This window comes from Lactuca serriola, chromosome 2 (genome assembly GCF_051521515.1).
Source record: "Lactuca serriola cultivar US96UC23 chromosome 2, Lser_US96UC23_V15, whole genome shotgun sequence".
Classification (NCBI taxonomy): domain Eukaryota; kingdom Viridiplantae; phylum Streptophyta; class Magnoliopsida; order Asterales; family Asteraceae; genus Lactuca; species Lactuca serriola.
This window is the reverse complement of record NC_136409.1, coordinates 72,012,105-72,022,765: the sequence shown is the minus strand read 5'-3', so window position 1 is coordinate 72,022,765 and position 10,661 is coordinate 72,012,105.

The following is a 10,661-nucleotide window of genomic DNA, read 5'->3' as shown; positions in this document are numbered from 1 at the left end:
CAGTGGATGTGGGTGAGGGGTAGATGAAAGGGAGAAGAAGGCGGGGGTTTAAAAAATTTGGGGATTTCATTTTCCCTCTAAGACGAAGGAGACGCGCGTTTCTTAAAAAAAATATATGAAGCGACATTCACAAAGGACGCACGCTTTAGATAAAGTGCCCTCCGTGTTTTTAATTTTTTTACATGAGACATTAATTTAAGGGCACGCAGTAATGCGTGACCTAAATCCTTAAATTTTTTTAATAGATGACTCTTTTTTAATGTCACTCTCTTTTGCGTAACATAGATCAATGAGTGTCGTAATTTGCGCGTCGTAAAAGGTTGTTTTTCTAGTAGTGGGTCTTAGGCGTAAACACCATCCTACGAAGCATCTTGGGCGTAAACTACCTTAGGGACCACACCTTGGGCATAAACTCCATTCTAGGGGACATTTAGGGCATAAACACCACCATTTTAAGGTGTTTACAGATTTGAATAAAGGAAAAATACAAATACATTTGACTTTAAGGTGTGACATTCCTTCCCTTCCCAAGGCAAACACGGGTAAACACGTATTATCTATCAAATAAGAAAGCATGATCCCCCAATAAACCAAGCAAGCATCATATCAACTTTCACCCTCTTATCAAGGAACATAAACCCTTCCTTCCACCCCACATTCTTCTTATTCATTTACTGAGAACTCCCAAATTTGCTCTCTGAAGATTCATATTTCAAGTTCTTAGAATACTAACTCCTTCAAGACATTCCTTAAGCCCCTATAAGTAAGTCAAAACTTGGCTAGTGATTATATACCTTATCTTTATAATCTCTTTTATCTACCCATAATTTTATGTGTTAACAACTCTAGGGTATCATAATCTCCACAAGTTCATCAAACACTCCAAGTGTTTAGACTCAAAACCTTCCTCTCATCACTTCAATTACACCCTTCATCAACTCAAGGTGAGCTCCATACTCTTATATTTTCAAGCTTTTCTATGTTTTTTTTTTTGGGGGGGGGGGGGGGGATACAAGTCAAACTTTGTTTATTCCACAAATAACTATAAGTTTTTCACCTTTATGTTAAGGATAAATTATTATTTGTACAAGCTATGGTATTCTCTAGTGTTGATATAAGTATGATGATATGTATATATCTATCAGCAAAACTAACATGACTAATGTTATAAAACCATAACAGAAGTTAAGATCTATAAACTACATGCTTTTGGGAACCTTTATTAAAAGATAGTTTTATTTTACAATAAAGTGTCAAAATGGGTATCTTTGAGCCATTTTCGGTAAAAGGAACCATTTTTGATGTTTCTAAAATGGGTCGAAAATGAAACATATAACAAGTTTGGGCAAAATATGACATTTTTACTTAAAATGGGCCGAAAACGAACTATTTAGCAAACATGGGCCAGTCTTGAACACTTTTATAAAAATGGGCCTTAAATGAGTATTTTAGTAGACATGGGCCGTTTTCAACAATTATGACAATATTGGGCCATTTTCGACTACTTATGGTAATTATGGGCCATTATTGACCTTTTGGGCCATTTATGGCATTTTGGTTAACTATGGGCCTTAATTGATATTTTATATAAAGCTGGGTCATTTTTATCATTTTCAGAAATATTAGACCATCTTTGACAATATGATTAAAATGGGTTATCCTCGGCATACGTTATAAAAACGAAATATCTTAGCAACATACAAAATTAATGTTATTATAATATTAAACAATGGGCTCAACTATTAGCATAAATTTCTGTTGGGATTCTAGCGAGATGCACCTTCACCGTACCTATTTTAGCGTACACCGAAAGTCCTGTAGTAGTTATAACCATAGTCTCCTGGAGGAAAAGCGGGAATTTGTATATAGATCTATACGGGGTTGACACCCCACACCTGATCTGTTCGCTATAGTTAGACAGGCCAGTTTAGGGTGACAAATGTTTTCTCCGAAACCGATGTCTGAAGAACGTCAAGACAGACACTTCATCATATTAGTATGGTAATAACGACTCACTTAGAATATAACTATATTATTTAAAATTCAAGCGGGACAAACACTTAATTGTAACCAACTATGGATTGAATACTTTAAAGACAATTTCACCATGCAGGTCTTATAGTTTTAAGACCACAACTTTTGTATAACAGAAAATATAGGATTTTCTGGGAAAACATTTTTCATACAAGACCTCAACGTGGATAAACAAGAACACACACGCAACTATACATGATTTGAAAACAAGACTCATAAACTATTTTACAGAAAATATTGGATTTTCTGGGGTTAAAACTATCACAAGGTTTTCATATAAAAAGTGCTTATGAACTCACCAACATATTATATTGACGCTTTTCAAACGACTTATATTCTCAGGAACTCGTTAAATAGGTTGGCAACTAAGGAATTTGGATGTTGTTATATTTTGTTTTTCACCATACACTTGATATTTTTGGGATGTAATTTTATGAACAAACACAATGATAAAAACTATGTATGTTGATGTATTGTATGCATGGTGATGATGATGTCTATGTTTCATTTATACACTTGTTATGATATTACAAGATGAAGTCATTCACCCCCGGATGTTTCCGCCATTCCGGTTCGGGGGTGTGACATAATAATAAAAATAGGTGGTTTAAGTGACCTACCTTTGAGATACATAGCCTCACCCCTGAGGGTTTTATATTGCTTCCGCTATCATACCTAGTGTGTATCGAATGCTAGAAAAATTATCAAAGCAGTTCCAAAAGCCCTATCACCTAAATAAACATCTAACCAAAACTACATATGCTTACCATCACCTATGTGAATAGGAAAAAAAAAGAATCAAATCCAAACCTATTTCCTCAATTAATCAACAACCTTGAGCACCCCTAAACGCGAAGATAAAGAGGAAGAAAAACGACTCTTAACACTGATCAAACCTGAACCATGAATACAATCTGTATTTGCACCCTCCGAGCATATAGGATATTGATATCTCCATTTTAAAATCAACGCTCGATTTACTTGAAACAAAATTCCAACCGCAAACATGTTGGAAATACTACCCACAATCACAACAAGTTGGTAATATTACTATTTGTGGTTTGGTTCTTTTGGGTTATACGTAGGAGAAAATCTTTGCACTATTTGACAAGAGAGATAATTAATTTATTAGTAATTGATAAACTAATAGAAACATGTAATATAGCATGCAAAACCTATTTTCATACTCATAACATTATATATATCAAAATAAAATAAACATCATAAGCACGCAACAAAAATATATAAACTAAGCCATTTACTGCTATTAATTTTTGTAAGCGAACACAAGAATTGTTAAGTCATTCCTATAAGGACTTAAGAGACACTTTCAAAAGGTGTTCTAGCTACCACTTGCCAAGCAACTCTTGCTTGCAAAAAGGACTTCAAGACACCATGAGTTTTAGATGGTATAAGACTTAAACCATTAAGATCATAATTTATCCCAAAACCATGAGTTCAAAGTCAAGGTTGCGATTTTAGTATTAAGTGGTTAAGACAAAGAAGAAGCTTCTAATCTAAGTAATTTCTTCAATATTGTTACAACTAGATAAACAATAAACTAATCTAAAACTAATTGGTTACATACAAAATAAACAAATGAAAAATTACTTATTCAACAATTATATCTTCATGATTAAATAAATATCAACCACAACAACACAATGGTCATAATGGTGTGTTTATACACAACATCATATCATGTATAAAATCAACACTCTCTTAATACAACTTTATACGACTAAAATTCATGAAAAATTTGGTTACACAAAATAAAAAATTTTAAAACTATGAATTTCCACAGAAAACATGTATAGTCATTTCTTAGCTAAAAAAGAAAAAATACCACATGTATTTTCTAAAACCAAAGGTTAATAAAAAATTATAATAAATATTTCTAACATGTAAAAGAGGTTTTGATACCACTGATGAGTTTTGATAGCTAAAACACAATACATTTGTTTATAATGGCAACAAAAAAAATTTAAAATAACTACTATTTTAAACAAAGTCATCAAGGATCCAATTACATGAGTTAGAAATATTATAAAACAATCATATGATGTCTATGTAACGACCCAAATTTCACGTCCAAAAATTTTGTTTTTAAATCAATACTTTAGAAAACATTTGTAAATAAAACATTGTCTGATCAAACCATTTCATAACATACATCGTGTCTGAAAACTGAAATATGAAAGCAGTCAAATATCAGAGTACAAAATCCCATAATGACTCATGGTGCGGAAAACAATGTACGTGTATGATGTGACGCTACCGCGTCAGCTCCTTCCCCTTCGCTGAAGAGGTGCCTGAAAAAAAACTATAAACCGTAAGCACGAAGCTTATTGAGTTCCCCCACCGTACCACATACCAAATAACCACACAACATACATATATTGTCAGGCATATCTGGGTGCCCGACCTACCCATTCGGTCATCTCGACTGGATACTGACTAGCATATCTGGGTGCTGGTCTCCCCTTCGGTCCACTCGACCGGATGCTGACTAGCATACCTGGGTGCTGGTCTCCCCTTCGGTCCTGTCGACCGGATGCTGGGGACTATTTCACCCCTACCACTACCACATAACAAGTATCACATAATCTATCTAGCATGGCTGCACATGACTGCCCCTTCGGTCCTATCAACCGGTAATCTGGGGACTATCTCCCCTATTGTCACTAACACATAGCATCATATCATACTAGCACATAAACATAACACAGGTAGTAGCAACCCTAGATGAATATCACAGAGACAATCATCTAATCATACAACTCCTACTAGTGGGCTGACATTGTGGCCTTAGACCCACTGCTACTGGAAGGTAACTCACCTCGAAAAGTAGCTACTGAAAGCCCACTTGCTAAGCGCCTGACTGCTGAATCGGTAATCCTCCGGCTATAAATCATAAACATAGATTAGCCACTCATAAACACCCTTAGGTCAGATGACTGACCCACCCCTGGTCCAATGTCAACTCCTTGGTCAAAGTCAACTTCCAGTTGACTAGACTCGCCGAGTTATGGCACGGACTCGCCGAGACCTACTCCTACTAACCCGGTCCTACTCGACAAGTCCCTCTTCCCACTCACTGAGTCACCCTTAACTCACTAGTTGGGACGATAGAACCGACTCACGATCCGACTCGCCGAGTCCAAGAACAATTCGCTGAGTCCACACGAGCAGATCTCTTACTCCCTTCCAAATCCTCACCAGAGCATCCTTTATGAGGATTTGGGTTTCTGGGACTATTGCTACACGTTAAATTGCTAATTCCGCGTGCAGATACGAAGGGTTGGACCTTCAACACCTAAACCCCTCTTACTCAGTAACAGTTCATATGACTCACCGAGTTTGAAGAACAACTCGTCGAGTTCCAGGCAATCTTCATAGGACTCGCCGAGTTGTTTATCCAACTCGCCGAGTCTAAGACCATCTTCATAGAACTCGCCGAGTTCCACTTTGGGACTCGCCGAGTCCCTTCGACCCACTTCCCATACAGACCCATTCTGAGACATGCAACGCTTCCAAACCATAGATTTATGTTCCTGGGGCATGCTTCTCACGTAAAGTTGCAAACTTTACGTGCATGCATGGCCCTATGAGCTCCAAAAGGCAATTCCATGCTCTTTATGAGGTCATACACTCAAGAAGGACCTTAATCATTTCAACCACAAAGACTTTACACTTCTAAGATGTCCATAAGGTCTAGATCTGAAGTCCTTTCAGATCATAGAGAACAAACACATGGAGTTTGGTGTTTTAGGGCTTGAAATCCACCAATTAGGGGCAAAAGGGGGGATCTAATGAAATAGTGATCAAGGTAGGGACTTTTCTACCTGAATGGAATCCTCTTGCAGGGTAGATGTCATATCTACTTCTCCTCCTTGCACTTTTCCACCTCCTTCTTCTTCTCTTAAGCTTCAAACTTCCTTCACAAGGCCAAAATCACTCACAAGGACAAAAAGGGGCTAGGGTTTCGCTCTATAACTCTTCTGGAAGTGTTAGGGACAAGGGAGGCCGAGTTAGAGTGCTTAAATAGGGTGCAAACACACGGGTTAGGGTTTTTACCCAAACAGGGCCTACTCGCCGAGTCTGGGAACCGACTCGCCGAGTCCGAGGCTAAGGCCCCGCTTCTCATCCCACTTCTACTCGGCGAGTTGGTCCTTCAACTCGCCGAGTCCAAGGCAAATTGCATTAATTAAGAAATATTAAAGACAAGGAATACGTACCAGGAACCAGATGCTACAAATCTCCCCCACTTATTTTAGACTTCGTCCTCGAAGTCTGCTGCTCGATCCTAAAACATCTCGGGATAGTGCTCCATCATCTCTTCCACCGGCTCCCAAGTCCACTCCGATCCCTTCCGGTGCTGCCATTGCACCTTCACGAGTTCCACCCTCTTATTCCTCAGATCCTTCGACTTTCTCTCGAGGATTGCCATAGGCCGCTCGATGTAATTCAGGCTGCCATCAACCTGAATATCCTCCAAAGGCACCACTGCCGAGTCGTCCACCAAACACTTCCGCAACTAAGAGACGTGGAAAGTGCTGTGGATCTGGCTGAGTTCGGCTGGCAGATCCAACCTATACGCCACCTTGCCCACCCGGGCTACAACCCTGAATGGCCCGATGTACCTTGGGCCCAACTTGCCTCGTTTTTTGAATCGGATGACGCCTTTCCATGGCGACACCTTCAGAAGAACCATATCCCCGACTTGGAATTCCAAGTCTGAACGGCGCTTGTCGACATAACTTTTCTATCAACTCTGTGCAGTCTGAAGCCTGCTCCAAACTTGCTGAATCTTCTCGGTCGTCTTAAGCACCACTTCGGTGCTCCCCATGACCCTCTGGCCAACCTCACCCCAACATATCGGGGTCCGACACCTCCTTCCGTACAACATTATGAAGGGAGGTCGATCAATACTCGCGTGGTAGCTGTTGTTATATGATAACTCAGCTAGAGGAAGATAGGTACCCTAGCTACCACCGAAGTCTAGTACGCATGCCCGTAACATATCCTCAAGAGTCTGGATGGTCCGCTCACTCTGACCATCTGTCTGCGGGTGAAAGGTGGTGCTAAAATGTAGACGAGTGCCCAACTCGTCATGAAATTTCTTCCAAAACCTGGAAGTAAAACGCACATCCCTATCTGAAATCACGGATACTGGCACCCCGTGTCGCGCCACTATCTCCCTGATATAGATGTCGGCCAACTTTTCGACCGTTATGCTCTCCTGAATTGGAATAAAATGGGCGCTCTTGGTCAATCGATCCACAATGACCCATATCGAATCCACTCCTCGCGTAGTCCTGGGAAGCTTCGTGATAAAATCCATCGTAATATCTTCCCATTTCCACAACGGGATGTCTAACGGCTGCATCTTGCCGTGCGGTCTTTGATGCTCGGCCTTGACCTTCCTGCAGGTCAAACACCGCTCAACGTACCAAGCCACATCCCGCTTCATGCAGGGCCACCAATAGTCTAGACGAAGATCCCTATACATCTTCGTCACCCCGGGATGAATAGAGAACTGGGATTTGTGCGCCTCCCCCATCAGAACCTGACGCACGCCTCCATGATAAGGGACCCACACCCTACGGTGAAGAGTCAATAACCCTCGGCTATCCTAGTCGAAGGAGGAAACTTGTCCCACAATCCGCTCACTCTTCTGATGTTCCTCCTTCATAGTTTCCTACTGAGCCTCCAGAATCTGCTCCAACAGCAGAGTCACTACTGTCGTCCGTAGGCAGATATCTCGGATCGGCGCTGCCTTACGGCTAAGCACGTCGGTCACCACACTGGCCTTCCCTGGGTGATAAAGGATCTCGCAATCGTAATCCTTTACCACATCCAACCACCGACGCTGCCTCATGTTTAGATTCGGCTGATCCATAAGGTACCTCAAACTCTTATGGTTCGTGTAAATGGTAACCCGAACCCCATAGACGTAATGACGCCAAATCTTTAGGGTGAACACAACAGCCCCCAGCTCCAAGTCATGCGTCGGGTAATTCACCTCGTGAGGCTTCAGCTGCCTCAACGCGTAGGCGATGACATGCCCTCTCTGCATCAATACTGCGCCCAAACCTGAGATGAACGCATCGCAGTACACAACAAAATCCTCCATGCCCTCTGGCAGGGCTAAGATTGGCGCCTCGCACGATCTTTTTCTCAGTGTCTCAAACGCTGCCTGCTGCTCAGGCCCCCAACGAAAGACCACGACCTTCCTTGTTAGCCTGGTCAATGGTACGACTATCTTGGAGAAATCCTGGATGAATCTCCGATAATCGCCCGCTAAACGTAGGAAACTCCGAATCTCAGATAGAGACTTCGGAACCTCCCATCTCATCACGGTCTCCACCTTGGTCGGGTCTACTGAAATCCCGTCCTGGTTGACAAGGTGCCCCAGAAACTGCACCTCACGCAACCAGAACTCACACTTGGAGAACTTAGCATATAAGCTCTCTCTCCTTAGGGTCTCCAACACATCTCAGAGATACCCCTCGTGCTCCTCCTGCGTCTTGGAATAAACCAAGATGTCATCAATGAAAACTATCACAGACCGATCCAGTATTGGTCTGCACACGCGGTTCATGAGGTCCATGAACGCAGCAGGAGCATTGGTGAGCCCAAACGGCATCACCACGAACTCATAATGGCCATAGCGCATCCGAAACGCGGTCTTCTGCACATCCTCCTCTCTGACGCTCATCTGATGATAACCTGAATGCAAATCGATCTTGGAGAACCAAGATGCTCCCTGTAACTAGTCAAAGAGATCATCGCCTCGGGAGTGGGTAACGGTTCTTCACTGTTACCTTGTTCAGCTCCCGATAGTCTATACACATCCGATGCGACCCGTCCTTCTTCTTCACAAACAGAATCAGGGCTCCCCAGGGTGAACTGCTCGGTATAATGAATCCCTTGTCTAACAGCTTCTGCAGCTGTGCAGACTCTCGAACTACAGGCACGTCGCCCACTGTCGCCTTACCCGCCTCCCGGGAGTCTATGACATAAGCGATATATCCTGCGCAACCCTGCTGAAGGTAACGCCTTGCCCTCGCCGCCGAGCATAAGGTTGGCCCTCGCTATGGTCTCTCACCCTGAATCACCAACTCTCCCCCACTTGGGGCTCTGACTCGCACTAGCTGCTGCACGCAATCTATCACTGCTCCATTAGGGCTCAGTCAATCCATACCAATAATGACCTTGTTTCCCCACAACGAAATGGGAACCAGGTCAACCGGATACCGTTCCTTAAACAATCTCAATACACAATCCCGAAAAACTTCTGATGCTCGAACCGACCGGTCGTCCGCAATCTCCACCTCTGAAGGGCAATCCAACCTGCCGAAGACTCAGGAAACTTCTTGCTATGTGCAAGAGAAACAAATGATCAGGTAGCCCCCGATCGAACAATGCCTGAACTCGGATACCGTTCACATGGAACGATCCTAAGCAGAGCACATACATATAACATATCAAAATTACAGCAGCATAACATAAAAGCATAAGTAAAGAATCATACCCGTCACCATATCGGATGTGGCGCGTCCCTCCTCTGTAGTCAGCTGAAAGGCCCGACTCCTCACCACTGGAGCCTCCGACTTGCCCTACCGGCTATTTGTGATCCACAGGGTCACTGGAGTTGGCACCTTCACTGGCGCTGATGTTGCTGTCAACTAAGGGCAATTGGCCTTCTTGTGGCCCCTCTGGTTGTAGTGGAAGCATAGCAACTCAGACATCGAGAAGATAGGTGCAGGGGCGGTACAGTCCCTGCTAAAATGCCCTAACTTGCCGCATTTATAGTAGCCTGACGATCCCAACTTGCACGCTCCGTTGTGCGTCTTGCTGCATTTCCTGCAGCGGCCTCGCCCTTGTTGGCCTTTTGGCCCAGCATCTGATCCCTTGGGCTTCTTCCCCGAAGCCCCTGTAACATGTCCCTCCTCTTCCTTCCTCTTCCGGATATGCTCCAGATCAATCTCTCTCTCCTTAGCCCTGGCAATCATGGAATCCAGGGTAGGGCAAGCTGAAAAACTAACATGCTCCCGGATGTCAGCTCGTAGCATGTCATGGTAGCGGGTCCTCCTCATATCCTCATCACCTGCATACTGGGGCACTAACAACGCCCTCTCCCGAAACTTGGCGGTGATCTCCGCCATAGTCTCCGTCGTCTGCCTCATATCCAAAAGCTCCCTGGCCAGCTGCTGAAGCTCGACATCCGGCGCAAACTCTGCCCTGAATCTGGTCACAAAGTCCGACCATGTCATAGCCTCGATAGCCGAGGCTCCCAATGAGTCACCGACGGACTCCCACCAATCCTTAGCTCGGTCTCGTAAACACCCTGCTGCAAACCTCACCTTCGACCCCTCGGGGCAGAAGCTAGTCAACTGTACATACTTGATGTCTGCAATGCACCGCCTGGCAGCTATGGGGTCCTTCGCCCTGTGAAAATCCGGCGCACCACTACCCCTGAAGTCCTTAAAGGATAGTGTGCGAGATCTCGACTGGCCAGATGCCATGTCACTTTTGAATGCCCTAAGGCGATCCTCCATCAACTCAACTATCCCTTCCTTGATTGACCTGAAGATAATGGGAGTCGACTCAAGGATGCCCCT